The sequence below is a fragment of the Kogia breviceps genome, chromosome 6 (assembly GCF_026419965.1).
Source record: "Kogia breviceps isolate mKogBre1 chromosome 6, mKogBre1 haplotype 1, whole genome shotgun sequence".
In the NCBI taxonomy this organism is placed as follows: Eukaryota; Metazoa; Chordata; class Mammalia; order Artiodactyla; family Physeteridae; genus Kogia; species Kogia breviceps.
This window is the reverse complement of record NC_081315.1, coordinates 4746544-4767397: the sequence shown is the minus strand read 5'-3', so window position 1 is coordinate 4767397 and position 20854 is coordinate 4746544. Positions and strand designations below refer to the sequence as shown.

General features: G+C 34.7%; 1 protein-coding gene across 4 annotated transcripts in view; it reads left to right on the top strand.

The window, feature by feature from the left end:
• Window positions 1–20854, top strand: part of FSTL5 (follistatin like 5) — a 688483-nt gene that overhangs the window by 366869 nt on the left and 300760 nt on the right. The window lies entirely within an intron of this gene.

Sequence of the window (20854 nt, the reverse complement as noted above, 5' to 3'; positions counted from 1 at the left end):
AATAATTAGCATAAGAATTGAAAATTATATTTATGTTAAGATACTTTGGAATCAATTATATATGTTTAAAATGCTTAAAGACTTCTTAAAATTGAGTATACTTCATGGAGCAAAGTTGTAAAGATGATTTGCTTAAAAAGTTGTATGACAGGTTATTCATTAAAAATAATTCAAAGAAAAAATACTAAGAGGCATAAAACAGAAGAGAAAGTTTTGGAGCTGTGTGTAAAAGAAAGAGAAAAAAATATTAAATTAACTGGTTGGTATTTGAAAATCACCAAGTAATCAAAGTTAAATGAGATTTTAGATTGATAGATAGATAGATGGATAATCTTCAATATTTTTATATGCACTCGCATATATAGGGCTTTCCAAATATATACATATGTACATTTTTTTTTTTCCAAAAAGGCAGGAAATAGGATATGTACTTGGTGTAAAAAGATCCTTTTTGAATTATCCTTTTTGAATTATGGACCGTCATCCATCAGTTGTCTGATATTGGACAAATTACTTAAATCTCTGAAAATTCATATAAATAAGGATAGTAATTACCACATGATCATTTTATATGAAAACACTGAATTATATTTTATGTAATATTTGATACTAGCAAAGTAATAAATGTGAAATAGTTGCACGTTACAAAGCTTTAAGGCAAGATGTCAGTATGCTCTTCAGATTTAATTAAACTGCGTTTCCACTTTAAATTACAAGCAGAGTACAAGAAGGGATATCTGGGGAAACAGTTAATCCTTTAAAGTGTGTCACAAGGCTAGACAACTTTTCAAAGATAACAAGAAAGCAGCATTATCATGCAATGATTATATGAAGAAACTGAAACACAGAGAAGAACCAAGTGGCTGAGTTTATTATCAGACCTATGCCAAACCAGTTAAGAAGTCTATGTGTTTGCCACTAAACTTCACTCTGTAGTAGGCATTGATTTGTGTGCTTAGGGTGACAGGAATATTATGGTTTATCTACATTATATTATATTGTATTATATTGTATACTATCATGTAAGAGATAAGGGGATAAATGTCATAGGAAGGCCTACATAAAATATAAAGTGAACTAAGAATATAACCTCCAGCACTGGGAATCAAGGAGAGTTTATGAAAACAGTAGCAATTGAATGGGTCTGCAGGATGAGTGGATTTGGACTTTAGGGGATGAAAGACAGAAGACGGTCAAAGAGAAGAGTGTCAGGGAGGAAGAAATTTTCCTGTACCCTTCTGGGTCCTTTTGGCTGGTCTAAGAATCAAGTTCACATAAGGCAGATTAGCAGGAGAAAAATCAAAATTTAATAACGCGTATATATGGGAGAGACCCAGGAAAACTGAGTAACTCACCAAAATGGCTGAAACCCTCACCTTAAGTACCATTTTCAGCTACAGACAAAAGAGGATGTTGAGATAGGTGTTTTGTGCTTCAAAGGGGAGGAAAGCAGGACACATGGAGATGGAAAAACAAGTGTTTGGTAAATGACTGTTCTCTCATCCCTGCACAAACAATGGGACACAAGAGAGTAATTTTAAGAAGCAGACTTTGCTGAGTTCCTTTCTGTGCACACCCCTAGTTCCTACTATGGTGACCTGCAGTGATAGCTCCCTTCCTGGAAGAGGTCCTCTATCCTCTTTCCTTTAGGCAGTTGGGGGAAAGTTGAAGTTACTTTCCAAGTCTTTTGGGCTTTGGTTGTTTTCAGATTGAAATAATATTAATACCAAAGAGACGTTTTGGGGGGGCAATTTTACTCCCCTACATCAGCACAAATAAAATCTCTACTGCATGATGCACCAGAGTATTTAGAGAAACTAGTCCAACCGGAAGATCTCTTCCAGGTCTGAAAGTCTATGGAAATATATCATCAGTACTATTTTACTAACTTATTTTATTAAACAGGCGTCTAATCTACCAACTCCTATCCCCCACTCCCATAATATGAAGATACATGGATGTGGCTAAATAAAAGTAGTTGAAATCTATAGCAATAGCAGAAAATATTTTTAATGGTATACAAACTATCAAGCATCAATAAGAGAATTAAATTGTATGTTTACATAGGATTTTTATTCAAAATATTGTTAATGGTGGAATAGTGGAGCTAGAAGTTCATAAGTACAATGAAAATAAAGTGTGAGTAATATGTTATTTTTATGGTAACACAGCAAAGACTGACTAATGATCCCTGGCAATATCAGTACAAAAGAATCTTCCCTAGAATACTGCTACCTGCACCTGTCAAGGGGAAAATGATGTTGTGTTTGGGATACGATTTGATATGGCTAAGGAAGGCAAGGTAGATCAGTGTGTTGTAAAGATAAATAAAATTTGCAATTCAGAAATCTGAATCATCAATACAAACTTCAATAGAGACATAGTGAAACATTGTTTTTAAAGGAGCTACGGTGTACTACAAACTATTGAATTTGGAGAGAAGAAAATCTATATGATTCTGTTAACAACTGGAAGGTAATATGGTAGCAATTTTATTGAAATTATTTACAGTAAATGCAATGAAGTTTAATGAAGATTGTAATGATTCTGCCATTCTGTCAAAATTATGTATAATGCAAAAGGTCTACATTTTAAATATTTTGAATCATAAAGTGATATTTGATAACGAAAGCACTTGGCAATCAGCAATCATATTATGAGGTTTTATCTTTTTGAATAATCACAAAACTTCTCCTTAACTATGATAAAATGATGTTAACATAATCATTTAGAAAAGGTAATGTTTTTAAGTAATGCTGGAATTATCTGGGGTGTTTTAATATTCATTGTGGTCTCACCAAGCAGTTTTCTGCAATGTGTTTATATTTTCAGTGTTTCACCGTTATTAAACAGGGTATCAAGCTCTAGAATGACCCTTTGGAGAGAGCAAAACTAACTTGTATGGATTGTCTGTATCAGCAAGATGTATTTATACTTATATGTGAATAGGAAACATACATCTATTTCTTTTTCTCCTTCTGTTAAAATACTTCACGACTAAACCCGCCTCGGTTTTGTGAAGTTTAGTGACAGGCGTTGTATAATGACATGATTTTAGAAAGTCAGTCTATTATAAAATATTAGTATCATGAATAAAAAAATATAATGATCGTGAAAAGGCAATCTATTTTAAAATTATATATTAAGTACCTATGTGTATAGACTGCCGTGACAGTTAAAGCAACTTGAAAAGATAAGTTTCCTTTCCTTTAGAATGCATCATCTCAGACAGACAATGATAAAAAGGACAGATATAGTAAAGATAAAAAGTAATCAGTTTTTCCACCCGGAATTCATTCCCCCAGAGAGTTTCTAAAAACAAAGCCCAGAAAACTAAAAAGTCCCTAAATGAATAGAGTCTAGAAGAATAAACTAAGGCCAGAGAAGTTGAGACTTGTCTTTATCCAGTCTTTATTTACTCGTAGATACAAAGATAAACAGATTTCTTGAGTTCCAGTTTATTATTCTTTTTGCCACCACACAACATGGAAGAAAGTAAAGGATACTTGGCAAATAGGAAAAGGTTAATGGTAAAGAAAAAAGAACCAGCACATTATCAACTGTTATTACATGATTAGGGTGTTATTTTAGTAGTTATAAAGTTTTCCATAAAATAGTATTGTTTTTCATTTTGGATAAGATGAATTATTTTATTATTTTACAATAAGCATCAGATAATATTCTTAAGTTTTCTCCAGAATTTTTGACATTATTCAAAAATCCTTTGATTTTTAGTAGGATATTTAAAATAAATCCTCACTGCAAGCATCACATATCTTAAATCATGCCTTGTTTGATTAACAAACTTGGAAATCTATGCAATGAGATCCAATAAATCTTAAGTGAGATCAGACATAGTTTTGAATATTTAAAACAAATACTAAATCCTCTCGTCAGATGATGGACACCCTGCACCCTTGCATTTTGTTGCCTTGAAATGCAAGTGATTTGCTGTTAGACAAGGTGACCATACACAAAACTGAGACATTTAATTTCAGAAGTGATGTTCAATTAAATGTTTATATTTATTTATTTTTGCAAATTCAATTAAGATGATAAAGTGTTATTATATGGCTCTTAATTTTAGGAATTAATTTGTTTTCATTTGGACTTTCTAGATAAGCCAAAATGGTGTAAATGTCTACCCAGAGAAAAGATATTTGTTTTGTAAATGCTGTCCATGTACATAATTTCCTGAGTTAAACTATAAAGTGCTTTGACTTAAAATTACACGAACTGAGGAGTCTGTGTAACTGATAGATTTTTGAAATCCTATTAAATTATGAGTTGTAGTTCCCCAAACCATATGCATACACTTTAAGATGTGTATGTGTTCTAGTGATTCAAGATTTAATGTCACCCTTAAGTAATCTTTATCAATTCAAAATGATCTCTACTTGTGGAAAGATCCAAAGGAAGGTGTTTTTCTACTATGCATAAAATAATTAGTCTTTTGCAAGCATAATGCATCAATTGTAAGCATTTATATTGAAACTAACTGTACAATATCTGTCTCTCCTTTCTTAAAAAGAATAATTAAGACTCTAAAATTCTAAAATATTAAAAAACATGGAACAGTTATTTTAAATCACCTAACTCTTCATGATTACATTCAAAATGTCATCTCTCTTTATATGGAAGAATTCTTAATGGAATATAAAAATTTTTTAAGCATTTTTAAAAAATAATTAATTAATTAATTATGTTTTGGCTGTGTTGGGTCTTCGTTTCTGTGCGAGGGCTTTTTCTAGTTGGGGCAAGCAGGGGCCACTCTTCATCGCAGTGCGTGGGCCTCTCACTATAGTGGCCTCTCTTGTTGTGGAGCATGGGCTCCAAAAGCACAAGCTCAGTAGTAGTGACTCATGGGCCCAGCTGCTCCATGGCGTGTGGGATCTTCGCAGACCAGGGCTCGAACCCGCTTCCCCTGCATTGGCAGGCAGACTCTCAACCACTGCACCACCAGGGAAACCCAATGGGGTATAAATTTGATAACGACATTATAAGGAAAATATATTTATTTTTCTGGGAAATCACAATTGCTATACTAAAATGTTAACTATCGGAATCATCTAATAAGAAGAGCAATAAAATATGAGTATTATATTAACATTAATTGACATTAGATTATTAGTATATGGAAGTCCTTTATTTGAGAAAAATAGCAGAATTTAGAGACCAGAATTAAGACTGTTGCTGTATGTTAAGGTGAGGGAGGCAGGACTAAAGGAGCAGTAGCAATAATGCAAGAAGGTAGGTGAACAATGATGTTACTCATTAAAGTAGGAAACATGGGAAGAGAAGGAAGTTTGGGGAGTATATTAAGTTAAATTTTAGACATATTGGCATATTCAAATAGAAACTTTTGGGTGGAGAATATGGTGGTCTAGAGTCAGGTGAATGCGCTGGGACACAAATAGAGACATAGAGCATGCAGTCAAAATTTGATACTCTGGCAAGGAGTGGGGTATCTAAGGTGAGTATGTGAAGAGAGAAGAGATGGGCAGAACAGCAGTAGGAAACTAAAACTAAACAACAAAAAAACTTAGAAAGATAGGAAGAAAGCCAAAGGAGTACACCATCATACAGTTTTAATAAGGAATTGTTTACAAGGCTGGGTTCAAAACAAGAACGTATACAGCAGATGAATGGGCACTGGATTTGGAAATAAGGAATTTGTTGTTAACTTTGGTCACAGCACTTTCAGCAGAGATGTAAGGGTAGAAGCAAAAGTGCTGGTGGTTGAGATGTTGGATATAAAAAAAAAGAAAGAAAAAAATGTTGAGCAAAAAAGCAGAGCACATAGTATACATCAAGTATATATGTATTTAAAAGCCAAATTAGGTAAAACTCATCTGTGGTTTTAGTAGTTAATATGAATGGTTGCCTTTGGGGAAGTGGAGGGTGTGCGGTGGGAACACAAGGCAAGAGAAGGACTTCTATGGTGCTGGCAATGTTCTACTTTTCATCCAGATAAAAAATCCCACACTGATTTGGGAAATGCTGCATTGGATGAACTGCTATAGAATAACCCCAAACTGGATCATTGTAGCATAAAATCCTGCAGCAAGTTTAGTTGACTGGCCCACTGGGGAAATCATTCTTTTGTTACATGCTTTCAATGCAAAGTTACTTTACATGTGTGTATGAATATAATCCTCTATGTTGGGGTGTGTAGATATGCACTAATCGTTGGATACATAGAGCACCATTCGCTTACAGATGGCTGTAGTGTATGTTATTTTTGATGTGTCTGGGTTCTATCCCTAATAGAAAAATACTGTGCAAAACATGATTGTTGAGATCCAACTTATAGACATAGATTCCAAAAGGAGAGTTTTCTGGTTCTAAAAAAAAATTACTTGTATACCCCAAATGTTAATAAAAAGACAACCGGGAGTTTGACGTCTTCAAAGGTGGAAGAGCCAGGGCACCTCAGACCATTCCCGCAGTCCGTCAAGCCCTCACAGATTGCCTCCTCTGGCTGATGCCTCAGCCTTTGCCCTGCATGCTGGTCTCGGGCTTCATGGAAGTGAAAACAAACCAAGAGTAAAACAAAACCAGTACTAATCTCCAAGTCAAAACAACTACAATCAAATTCAAGGAAAACAAAGTTGTGTGGCTGACACAGTCTCAGTGCTCCAGCTGGCTGTCAGGACTGAACCTCAGAGGTTGGAGAGCAGAGTACAGGACACTGTACCATGAGATACCTCCCAGCTCCACATAATATCAATTGGCGAGAGCTCTCCCAGAGATCTCTGTCTCAACACTAAGACCCAGCTCCACTCAATGACCAGCAAGCTCCAGTGCTGGACACCCCATGCCAAACAACTAGGAAGACAAGAACACAACCCCACACATTAGCAGAGAGGCTGCCTAAAGACATACTAAGTTGACAGACAACCCAAAACACACCACTGGACATGGTCCTGCTCACCAGAAAGACAAGATCCAGCCACATCCACCAGAACACAGGCACCACTACTTTCCAACAGGAAGCCTACACAGCCCACTGAACCAACTTTACCGACCAGGGGCAGACACCAAAAAAATGGAAACTATGAACCTGCAGCCTGTGGAAAGGAGACCCCAAACACAGTAAGTTAAGCAAAATAAGAAGACAGAGAAACACACAGCAGATGAAAGAGCAAGATCAAAACCTACCAGACCAAACAAATGAAGAGGAAATAGGCAGTCTACCTGCAAAATAATTCAGGGTAATGATAGTAAAGATGATCCAAAATCTTGGAAATAGAATGGAGAAAATACAAGAAACGTTTAACAAGGACCTAGAAGAATGAAAGGGTAAACAATGATGAACAACACAATAAATGAAATTTAAAATTCTCTAGAAGGAATCAATAGCAGAATAATTGAGGTAGAAGAACAGATAAGTGACCTGGAAGATAAAATAGTAGAAATAACTATCGCAGAGCAGAATAAAGAAAAAAGAATGAACAAAATTGAGGACAGTCTCAAGAGACCTCTGGGACAACATTAAATGCACCAACATTTGAATTTAGGGGTCCCAGAGGAAGAAGAAAAAAAGAAAGGGACTGAGAAAATATTTGAAGAGATTATAGTTGAAAACTTCTGTAATATGGGAAAGGAAATAGTCAATCAAGTCCAGGAAGTGCAGAGTCCCATACAGGATAAATCCAAGGAGAAACATGTCAAAACACATATTAATCAAATTATCAAAAATTAAATACAAAAAAATATTAAAAGCAGAAAGGGGAAAAACAAATAACACACAAGGGAGTCCCCATAAAGTTAACAGCTGATCTTTCAGAAGGAACTCTGCAAGCCAGAAGGGAGTGGCAGGACATATTTAAAGTGATGAAGGAGAAAAACCTACAACCAAGATTACTCTACACAGCAGGAATCTCATTCAGATTTAACGGAGAAATTAAAACCTTACAGACAAGCAAAAGCTAAGAGAATTTAGCACCACCAAACCAGCTTTCCAACAAATGCTAAAGGAACTTCTCTAGGCATGAAACACAAGAGGAGGAAAAGACCTAAAATAACAAACCCAAAACATTTAAGAAAATGGTAATAGGAAAACACATATCAATAATTACCTTAAATGTAAATGGATTACATGCTCCAACAAAAAGACACAGACTGGTTGAATGGATACAAAAACAAGACCCGTATATATGCTGTCTACAAGAGACCCACTTCAGACCCAGGGACACGTACACACTGAAAGTGAGGGGATGGAAAAAGATATTCCATGCAAATGGAAATCAAAAGAAAGCTAGAGTAGCAATTCTCATAACAGAAAAAATAGACTTTAAAATAAAGACTATTACAAGAGACAAAGAAGGACACTACATAATGATCAAGGGATCATTCCAAGAAGAAGATATAACAATTGTAAATATTTATGCACCCAACATAGGAGCACATAAGGCAAATGCTAAGAGCCATAAAAGGGGAAATTGACAATAACGCAAAAATAGTAGGTAACTTTAACACCCCACTTTCACCAATGGACAGATCATCCAAAATGAAAATAAATGAGGAAACACAAGCTTTCAATGATACATTAAACAAAATGTACTTAATTGATCTTTATAGGACATTCCATCCAAGATCAAAAGAATACACTTTCTTCTCAAGTGCTTATGGAACATTTTCCAGGATACAACATTTGTGATCTTGGGTCACAAATCAAGGCTTGGTAGATTTAAGAAAATTGAAACTGTATCAAGTATCTTTTCTGACCACAATGCTATGAGACTAGATAATCAATTACAGGAAAAAAACCAGCAAGAAATACAAACACATGGAGGCTAAACATTACACTACTAAATAACCAAGAGTTCCCTGAAGAAATCAAAGAGGAAATTTAAAAAATACCTCGAGACAAATGACAATGAAAACATGACGGCCCAAAACCAATGGGATGCAGCAAAAGCAGATCTAAGAGGGAAGTTTATAGCAATACAATCCTACCTCAAGAAACAAGAAACATCTCAAATAAACAACCTAAACTTACACCGAAAGCAATTAGAGAAAGAAGAACCAAAAAAACCCCCAAAGTTAGCAAAAGGAAAGAAATCATAAAGATCAGATCAGAAATAAATGAAAAAGAAATGAAGGAAAAGGTAGCAAAGATCAATAAAAATAAAAGCTGGTTTTTTGAGAAGATAAACAAAATTGATAAACCATTAGCCAGACTCATCAAGAAAAAAAAAGGGAGAAGACTCAAATCAATAGAATTAGAAATGAAAAATAAGTAACAACTGACACTGCAGAAATACAAAGGATCAGAGAGATTACTACAAGCAACTATATGGCAATTAAATGGACAACCTGGAAGAAATGGACAAATTCTTAGAAAAACACAAACTTCCGAGACTGAACTAGGAAGAAATACAAAATATAAATAGACCAATCACAAGCACTGAAATTGAAACTGTGATTAAATATCTTCCAACAAACAAAAGCCCAGGACCAGAGGCCTTCACTGGCGAATTCTATCAAACATTTACAGAAGAGCTAACACCTATCTTTCTCAAATTCTGCCAAAATATAGCAGAAGGAAGAACACTCCCAAACTCATTCTACAAGGCCACCATTATTCTGACACCAAAACCAGAAAAAGATGTCACAAAGAAAGAAAACTACAGGCCAATATCACTGATGAACATAGATGCAGAAAATCCTCAACAAAATACTAGCAAACAGAATCCAGCAGCACATTAAAAGGGTCATAAACCATGATCAAGTGGGGTTATTCCCAGGAATGCAAGGATTCTTCAATACACTAAAACCAATCAATGTGATACACCATATGAACAAATTGAAGGATAAAAACCATATGATAATCTCAATAGAAACAGAAAAAACTTTCAACAAAATTCCCCACCCATTTATGATAAAAACTCTCCAGAAAGTAGGCATAGAGGGAACTTACCTCAACATAATAAAGGTCATATATGACAAACACACAGCCAACATCATTCTCAATAGTGAAAAACTGAAGCCATTTCCTCTAAGATCAGGAAAAAGACAATGGTGCCCACTATCTCCACTATTATTCAACATAGTTTTGGAAGTTTTAGCCACAGCAGAGACGAAAAAGAAATAAAAGGAATCCAAATTGGGGAAAAAAAGATGTAAAGCTGTCACTGTTTGCAGATGACATGATAATATACAGAGACAATCCTAAAGATGCTACCAGAAAACTACAGAGTTAATCAATGAATTTGGTAAAGTAGCAAGATACAATATTAATGCACAGAAAACTCTTGTATTCCTATATACTAACAACAAAAAATCTAAAAGAGGGCTTCCCTGGTGGCACAGTGGTTAAGAATCCGCCTGCCGATGCAGGGGACACGGGTTTGTGTCCTGGTCCGGGAGGATCCCACGTGCCATGGAGCGGCTGGGCCCGTGAGCCATGGCCGCTGGGCCTGCACGTCCGGAGCCTGTGCTCCGCAACGGGAGAGGCCACAACAGTGAGAGGTCCACGTACCACAAAAAAAAAAAAAAAAAAAAAAAAAAAAATCTGAGTTATTAAGGAAACACTCCCATTTACCATTGAAACAAAAAGAATAAAATACCTAGGAATAACCCTACCTAAGGAGACAAAAGAGCTGTATGCATGTATGCAGAAAACTATAAGACACCGATGAAAGAAATTAAAGATGATACAAACAGATGGAGAGATATACCAAGTCCTTCGATTGGAAGAATGAACATTGTGAAAATGACTGTAGTACCCAAAGCAATCTACAGATTCAGTGCAATACCTATCAAACTACCAATGACATTTTTCACAGAACTAGAACAAAAAATTTCACAATAGCCAAAGCAATCTTGAGAAAGAAAAAAGGAGCTGGAGGACCCAGGCTCCTTGACTTCAGACTATACTACAAAGCTACAGAAATCAAGACAGAATGGGACTGGCACAAAAACAGAAATATAGATCAATGGAACAGGATAGAAAGCCCAGAGATAAACCCACACAGATATGGTCACCTTATCTTTGATAAAGGAATCAAGAATATACAATGAAGAAAATACAGCCTCTTCAATAATTGGTGCTGGGAAAACTGGACAGCAACATGTAAAAAAGAATGAAATGAGAACACTCCCTAACACCATACCAAAAAATAAATTCAAAATGGATTAAAGACCTAAATATAAGACCAAACACTATAAAACTCTTAGAGACAAACATAGGCAGAACACTCTGTGACATAAATCACAGCAAGATCCTTTTTGACCCACCTCCTAGAGAAATGGAAATAAAAACAAAAATAAACAAATGGGACCTAATGAACCTTAAAAGATTTTTCACAGCAAAGGAAGCCATAAACAAGATGAAAAGACAGCCCTCAGAATGGGAGAAAATATTTGAAAATGAAGTAAGTGACAAAGGAGTAATCTCCAAAATATACAAGCAGCTCATGCCACTCAATATCAAAAAAACCAACAACTGAATCCAAAAATGGGCAGAAGACCTAAATAGACATTTCTCCAAAGAAGATATACAGATGGCCAACAAACACATGAAAACGGATACTCAACATCACTAATCATTAGAAAAATGCAAATCAAAAGCACAATGAGGTATCAACTCACACTGGTCATAAAGGACATCATCAAATAATCTACAAACAACAAATGCTGGAGAGGGTGTGGAGGAAAGGGAACCCTGTTGCACTGTTGGTGGGAATGTAAATTGATACAGCCACTATGGAGAACAATATGGAGGTTCCTTAAAAAACTACAAATAGAACTACCATATGACCCAGCAATCTCACTACTGGGCATATACCCTGAGAAAACCATAATTCAAAAAGAGTCATGTACCACAATGTTCATTGCAGCTCTATTTACAATAGCCAGGACATGGAATCAACCTAAGTGTCCATTGAGAGATGAATGGATAAAGAAGATGTGACACATATATACAATGGAATATTACTCAGCCATAAAAAGAAATGAAACTGAGTTATTTGTAGTGAGGTGGATAGATCTAGAGTCTGTCCTACAGAGTGAAGTAAGTCAGAAAGAGAAAAACAAATACCGTATGCTAACACATATATATGGAATCTAAAAAAAAAAAGGGTTCTGAAGAACTTAGGGGTAGGACAGGAATAAAGTCACAGACGTAGAGAGTAGACTTGAAGACACAGGGAGGGGGAAGTGTAGGCTGGGAAGAAGTGAGAGAGTGGCATGGACATATCTACACTACCACATGTAAAATAGACAGCTAGTGGGAAGCAGCCGCATAGCACAGGGCGATCAGCTCGGTGCTCTGTGACCACCTAGAGGGGTGGGATAGGGAGGGTGCGAGGGAGATGCTAGAGGGAGGAGATATGGGGATATATGTATACGTATAGCTGATTCAGTTTGTTATACAACAGAAACTTAACAAAGTAAACCAATTATACTCCAAAAAAGATGTTAAAAACTTTTTTTAAAATAAACCTAAAAAAATAAAAAATAAAATTACAACTGTTAAGGCAATATAGAGTAGAACTATAATTTTAAAAACAATAAAAGCCTTAAATCATTCCCATTTGAAGATGACTTTGTCCTCACCATTGCTAAGGTTACCTTAATCTGATGTAGCTGGTACACATTTATTTTTCTCTTTTTACCTATATCCACTGGCATTCTACACGCTCTGATTTTTACAGGCTCTGATCTCTCACTGGTAAATTTTGCTTGTTGACCTGTTGGTAACTTTTAAAAGCAGATACAATTAGGTACTTTAGCTTCTTTTATTTCAGGTGAAACACTTCTATTTATTTCTTGAAGTATTGACTCTTTTGTCATATAGATATTGAGAATAAGGACTTGCCTGACAAAGTGAATTTGAAATAAAAAATAATAAAATGGTAACTCACCAATCATTCTTATTTTCCACAATTGTCAATCGTAATTTAGTGTGTCTGACTTAAAATTACTTTCCACTGATTTCAGCATAATATTCTGAGATGGAGTTTGCCTGAGGCTGTTTATGGACTTTCACAATCATTTCTATAATTCATTAGTCCTTTGGCTTTGTTAACCCCATGTTCTTAATACCATCTTCTCAGAAACTCCTTGAGTTGAGGCTTATGTTGTCCTTGTGTGGTCTGAGACCCTATCCGGATGGCGTCTTCATAGTGGCTTTACTGTGGAGATCCAGGAGACACTGCTGCCCAGATCCGAGCTATTTGGACATGACTGAGTGGCTGTAGATTGGCACCAAGCCTTTGCTTCATTTCAGAGTATCTCAGATTCCCAAACTGAGTTCGTACTAATGGGATTTAATTTTTAACTGGCCAAAATTGTTCAACAATTTAAAACAATTGGAATGGAATCTGTCATGTTTTAATTACTAGCTGTTCTCTGAATTCCCTTCTCTAGGTTATTCTGAGAGAATGCATTTTATCTAAATTTTCCAGTTGAAAGTTTATAGGATTCTGCTCTGTCAAGTGATCCTTTAGAGAGGCATTTATCTAACAAGTGTTATTATGAAATATAAAATAAAGTGCTTTTTAAACTTATAATATCAGATAATCATATGAGTTTAAGCATTTAATCTTTCAAAAATATTTATTTAAAGAATTTGAAAGCTAATACTTAGAAAATACATTTTTGCTAAATTTATTTTAATGAATAACTATTATTGCCTCATTTATTTTTAACCAGCTAAAGGTCTACTCTGTCAGTTAAGTGAGTTCTACTGCTATTATGGAGTAGTTCTATGGTTATAAGCAGACAAAACATAAAGTTTTACCAGGCTTTATCCATGTATATAGACATTGTAAAATTTACATCTAATATTAGTTTGAATCCAGTGTATCTTGTTCAAAAAAGGGAAGAAATGAATCAAAACTAGAGAAAGGGATTTTTGAATTTTCCTAAAGTTAAAGCCAAATTGCATGTTAATGAAAGGTCTGCCAAAGACTTTGCTTTTTTGCTTGTATTAACTACCGTATTTCCATAACTTTTTTTAAACAATTATTATTTATTTTTCTTGTTGTAGAAGTTAAATAAAACAGAAAGGAATGCAAGAGAAAATTGGAATCAATTTTAATTACATCATTCAGTTACAATCACTTTGAGATCTACATATATACATATATGACTATATTATTCTTATATATTCAAGATTTATTTTTAATGGAACTTCTTTTAATTATTAGATATTGGAAACATATCTCAGCATCAACAAATATAGTTTAATATCATGTTTTTAATGACTTGCATTGTGTAAAAATACCATAATTATAAAAAAATAATCATGACATTTTATTACAATCCTCAAACTATTATTCCTCTCCTTAGAGTTTAACACTGGTCCATTTGAAAAATAATACAAGCAAAATATTTTAGCCATCCTCATAGGTTTAAATTTTCTAGCAGTCACATTAAAAACAGAAAAGAGGGCTTCCCTGGTGGCGCAGTGGTTGAGAGTCCGCCTGCCGATGCAGGGCACACAGGTTCGTGCCCCGGTCTGGGAGGATTCCACATGCCGTGGAGTGGCTAGGCCAGTGAGCCATGGTCGCTGAGCCTGAGCATCTGGAGCCTGTGCCCCGCAACAGGAGAGGCCACAGCAGTGAGAGGCTCGCGTACCAAAAAAAAAAAAAAAAAAACAGAAAAGAAAGAAGTGAAATTGATTTTAATAACACTTTACCCCAATATATCCAAAATATTTTTATCACAACATATAATCAATGTAAAAGTTAAGGAAATAATTTGAATTCTTTTTTTCAGCAAGTTTTGAAATCTACTATATATATTATATGTACAACACATCTCAATTGGTACTAGCCACATTCCAAATGTTTAACAGCCACATGTAGTACGGGCTACCATCTTGGATAGCTAACATTAAAGTGTTAAAAACAAGACTATCTAAAATTTTATCCCAGTACTTTAAATAGAGATTACAGAGTGAAGTAAGTCAAAGACAAATATCATATGATATCACTTATATGTCAAATCTAAAAATAAATAATAAAAATGAACTTACATACAAAACAGAAATAAACCCACAGACATAGAAAACACATTTATGGTTACCAAACAGGAGATGGAGGGGAGGGATAAATTAAGAGGTTGGGATTAGCAGATACACACTACTATATATAAAACAGATAAAATGGATAAAACCAGAAAGATCTACTGTATAGCACAGGGAACTCTACTCATTATTTTGTAATAACCTACAAGGGAAAAGAATCTGAAAAAGAATATAAATATATATGTACTACATATATATACACTATATATATGTGTGTGTGTATGTATAACTGAATCACTTTGCTATATACTTGAAACTAAGAAAACATTGTAAATCAACTGTACTTCAGTAAAAAATAAAATTATATAAATAAATAAATTTGAGGTTAAGCACATATTCTAGTTTGTAGATAACATAATGTGAAAATCATGCTCATATCTATTTTTTCAGCAAACCAAAAAAATACACACATAGGATAAATGTAATCATCTAAGTGACAAAATATACATCCTCAACATAAATAAGATGTTTATTTTAAAAACAGAGTTCACTAAAATATATTCAATACCACCTTCTACCAGTGTCTCCCAAATGTTGCTTATCAATTGACATTTAAGTCATATGTCTCCTACCCATAATTAACCCCTTTAAATATATATTTTCTGATTTTTAATAATTTTACTTTAAAACTAATGACTATTTTTCTTCTGATTTAAAATAAATGGACCAATTATGTAAGCCTTCCATTGAGAACCTGTTCTGGGAATAATAGTGTTACTAGTCTGAGTTATTTCAGTCGTTAGACTGAATTAGCAGTGTGACACTTTCAAGGAGCCTGTACAACCTTATATACCACAAGGATTAATGTTTTATATTCAGTTTGGGGGAGGTTCAAAAATAGCATCAGACTGTTGTTACCGCTGAGATCCCTAGGAGATTTAATGCACTACACTCAAAATAACCTAAAATTCTTTAATGCTTAGAAATCACCAAAATATTTTGTAGTGCCTCAGGGACATCACAATGAAAAGAAATGCATGTACATATGTATGTACTCATGTTAACAAGGTATATGTAGAATACCTTATTACCATGCCTTATAGCAATTCAGTGCACGATACTGTCTTGGCAATTTCTCTTACAAATATTCCAAAACCAGTAACAAATTTGTTAAAAACAAATGTTTTTAACAAACATTTTAAGAATTAGCAAAATAAAATGTTAATACATATTTATCTTCACACTTTTATACAAGTAATGAATTGATGATTATCTATTTAAGGTATGTATGCCTGACACTCTATTTAGTAATGCTCAGTCTTTTGTTTTACCCCATTTTATTCAATAACAAAGTCTCATCTCTTAAGGAAATTCAATTACAAACTCTCTCCCTTAATTTATAACAAACCTGTATCTCTGCAGTGTTATTTGGTGAGTGCATTTTTCAGCAAGATCTACCACTGCTATCATCCTTAGTAAATTTGGAATGAAAATTTCCTATAAAATAAAAAAGTAAATTTATCTTAAATTTTAATGAATATTCGCTATATCCTTAGGTGACAATTTAAAAATAGATTTAAGCTGAATAAATTTCTTAACAAAAGTGGAAAGGAAGCGTCTATACCAAGTGCTATTCACAGAGAATTTTGTGGGAAACAGAATACCGTATATCATCTGCAACGTGCTCACTGTAAATTGTGCTCATCCTAACAGAAACTGTTCCTATAAAAGGGAGGCAAATTGCAGTGAACTTGTTACCAGACATTCGAGTAATATAAATGGACCCTTGTTGTTGATGACCAGCTAGGACTAAAGCAAAGCATCTGTGATGTTTAAAGCATTACAGAAGTTATAGATTACTGATTGTCTTGAGAGGTAATGCACATTTATAGGGACTGCCTAGGAAACATTGAATGATTAGTTTCTTCTGACTGCAGCTATAATTGATTATTAATCATAATAATATTTCATTAAGTACATAAGTAAATTAGCCAGCTTATACGATATATTGTTCTTGTCTATTCCAAAAGGATTAACATTTTCAAATAAAAATAAAAGTTAGAGAGTTAGGTTGGGTGGAAGGAGGAGAGAGAGACTGAGGGAGAGGGAAACAGAGAAGCAGAGAGAAAAGAATTTAAAGGGAGAAAGAAGCCAGGCAAAAAAGAAGTATGGTCTATTTGATATTAAGTACTTTGTAGATTAAAATTTATCGGCTGTGCAAAGATCCAATTCCATCCTTTTACATTTTTAAATTAATATTTCAAGTTACTATTATTAACTGTATCCACAACAACCAGCATTTGTTGTACTCTTATGTGACATTCGCAAGGCTCTTCACGACAAATATAAAGATAGGTAAGAAACTGCTTCTCTTCTCAATTCTAGGAAATTAAACTGTAAAAGACGATTACAAAATAATATGGAATAGGATAAAAGACACATGTATAAAATAGCACAGGGCACCAAAAAAAGGAGCAGTCTCAGGGATGGATTCTGAGCAGAGGTAACATCTGAATCAAGTATATCCCCAAATAGCAGTTCTTAAGAAGAAAGTCAGAGACCAGGTGCTTTTCTGGTAAGGAGATCACATCAGCAAAGACCTAGGTGTGGGCAGTTGCAAGCACTTCCTTGACTCCCAAAGTCAAGGAAGATGGAAATGCAAACTGGAAATCAGTGAAGAAAGAGGCTGAGGAGGAGGTAGGGAGTAGATCTTGAAATACCGTGAATACAACATTGAGAATCAGAGATAGTCCATGTTGTGACAGGCAAGGCACTTGGCAAGGATACGGAATTGTGAGATCTAATTTGGAAGGATCATGTAAGCTGAGTGATAAAGGGTTAACATCCAGCATATATAAAGAACTCCTACAACTCAACAACAACAAAAACAACTCAATTAAAAATGGGCAAAGGACTTTATATAGATATTTCTCCAAAAAAGATATGCATAAGTCCAATAGGCACATAAAAAGGATGTTCAACATCACTAATCATAAAGGAAATGCAAATCAAACCCATGATGAAATACTACCTCACACCCATTAGCATGGCCATTACCAACAAACTAGGAAATAATTGCTGGTGAGTATGTGGATAAATCAAAATCCTGTGCATAGCTGGTAAAAATGTAAAATGCTACAGCTACCATGGAAAATGGTATATGGTTCTTCAGAAAATTAAACACAAAATTACCATGTGATCCAGCTATTCCACCTCTGGGCATATAGTCAAGATAGTTAGTTGAAAGCAGGGATTGCAGAGATATTTGTGCACCCATATTCATAGCAGCATTTTTCACAATAGCAAAGTGTGGAAGCAACCCAAGTTTCCATAAACAGATAAATGGGTAAACAAAATGCAGTGTATGTGTACAATGGGCTATTATTCAACATTAAAAGGCAGGTAAATTCTGACCCATCCTTCAAAATGGATGAACCTTGAAGACATCGTGTGAAGTGAAATAGGCTAGTCACCAAAGGACATATATTGTATGATTCCACTTATATGAAATATCTCATCAAATTCACAGAGACAGAAAGTAGAACGGTGGTTGTCAGGGGCTAGGAGAGGAGGAAATGGATAGCTTGTGTTCAATCCATAGAGTCTGGGGAAGGTGAAAAGATGAAAATGTTCTGGACATGGATGCTGATGATCATTTCACAACAACGTGCTATCCTTTTTTTTTTTTTAACATCTTTATTTGAGTATAACTGTTTTACAATAGTGTGTTAGTTTCTCCTTTACAACAAAGTGAATCAGTTATACATATACATATGTTTCCATATCTCTTCCCTCTTGTGTCACCCTCCCTCCCACCCTCCCTGTACTATCCTTAATGCCACAGAAGTGTACACTTAAAAATGGTAAATTTTACATTATGTACATTTAATTACAATTTTAAATAAAAAATGTATCTGCAAATATTTTATAAAATAAATGCACACGATTGAAGGATACATTTATTTTATTACCAATATTTATTTACTGATTAGAATGGATATCTACTATTGCCCCAAATCTACTCTTGCCCTAGGTGCCCAAGAAGCAATTGGCTATTCATTATGAGTCAGTTTTACTTATTGTAGGAGATTGATATCAATTAATGCACTGCTAAAACTCCCCACAGAATGAATAGAGGTAGGTCATACATTCCAGACAAATCTATCCCCTTTTCTGCACTACACTCATCTTTTCTTCATTATTTCTAGTTACAATATAAGCAAACATGTCTACCTTTAATTCCTTGTAATGTCTTTACATTCATTCTCTGTATCCATTTTTTTTTTTACATCCTGTAAGATCTGAGTCTAAAAATGATTCCTTCTCTCTGGTTTACCTTTGATCTCTCACGTTATGATGACCACCTTGCACTAATAATTTGAAGGACTTCTAATCTTTCCCCCCGAAACAGCATGCTTGCTTCCAATTGCCATGGTACTGGTATTCCCTTCTCATCCAAACTTTACAGTTTCTTATACTCAAAGGTCCTCTACTTCCTTCACAATCTGATTCCCATGCTACCATGCTAACGAAGCTGCCCTTGCCAACGGCAACATTAACTTGCTTGTTACTAGACCCAATTAAATGTTTTTACCTCTTATTTTACAAGTACGTCAAGTGTCTCCTTAAGTACGTGAAATTGCTTATTATTCCCTTCACTTAAATGTTTGCTTTTTTTGGTTTTTCAGTCGCCATGTTTCCTCAAAATCTATTTATTTCTGCTTACTCCTCAGTTGCCTTTATTGAGTTCCTTTAGTCATCATACGAAGGTTGAAATTCCTCAAAGTTCTGTCTATGACTTTTTTCTTGTCTAACCCAGTGTCCTTTGGTGATTATAGTCTATGTGCTGTAATAATCCAATTAATACCTCCAGACTAGATTTCTCACCAGGACTACAACACATGCTTGGCCCACTGGACATTGTCACTTAGATTCTCAATACTATTTGCTCAGACCGAATTCACTGTTTATCTCACATCAAAGTCTACTCTTATTTCTGTGTTTCTGTTTAAGATCATGACATCACCATATACTCAGTGTCTAAAGCAATAAAAATATATTCTTCCCCCTTTCCACTGTTCCTCAAGGAATTAAAAATCCATGTTGAATCTTTCTTCTAAAAAGTCTAAAATGTGGTCCGTTCTCTCTTCCTCCCTACAAGTCTCCCAGTTCAGGCCTCCATCATTTCTAAGTACATAAAGCAACAGCTTTCTACGTGGTCTCTCTGCACCCCTTGCTGCCCCCTCTCAATCTGTTTCTTCTATCTCAAATGCAAAGCTCATCCTGAAGTCATTTTAATGGCCTTTCAATCCCATCAAGGTATCAAACGCATTCTCCTAAATAAGTTTATCTCTCAAATAATTAGTCCGTCTTTAGCCTGACAGTAATTGGAGTTTTTGTTAGCTTCTTTGTTTGGTTTTGTTGTTTTTTCATTTTGTTTTGTTTTACTCATAAGCTATAAACTTCCCATACCAAAATACTATCCCCAAATGCCACATTCCTTCTTGCTTTTTGGTCTTTATACCTGCTGTTCATTCACCTTAAGTCATAACACCAACCCCAAATTCTTTTAATGAAAACCCATTCTTCCTTTATGTCCTACTTCCTTCCCAGTCCCTAGTGAACTTCAGTAGACTTGCCTAAATATTCCTATACTAACTCATATTTCTCCAGCATACCATTTACCACACAGTGCTGCAATTCCCTGTTTGTTTTTAGGAATTCTCTATTTGTTTTTTGGATATGTTCAATCAGTAATATTACCTGTATTCACTTTCTGTTGCTGCCTTAACACATTTCCAAAAAATTATAGGCTTAAAATAATACAAATGTATTATCTTATAGAGTACTGTAGGTCAGAAATCTGACACAAGT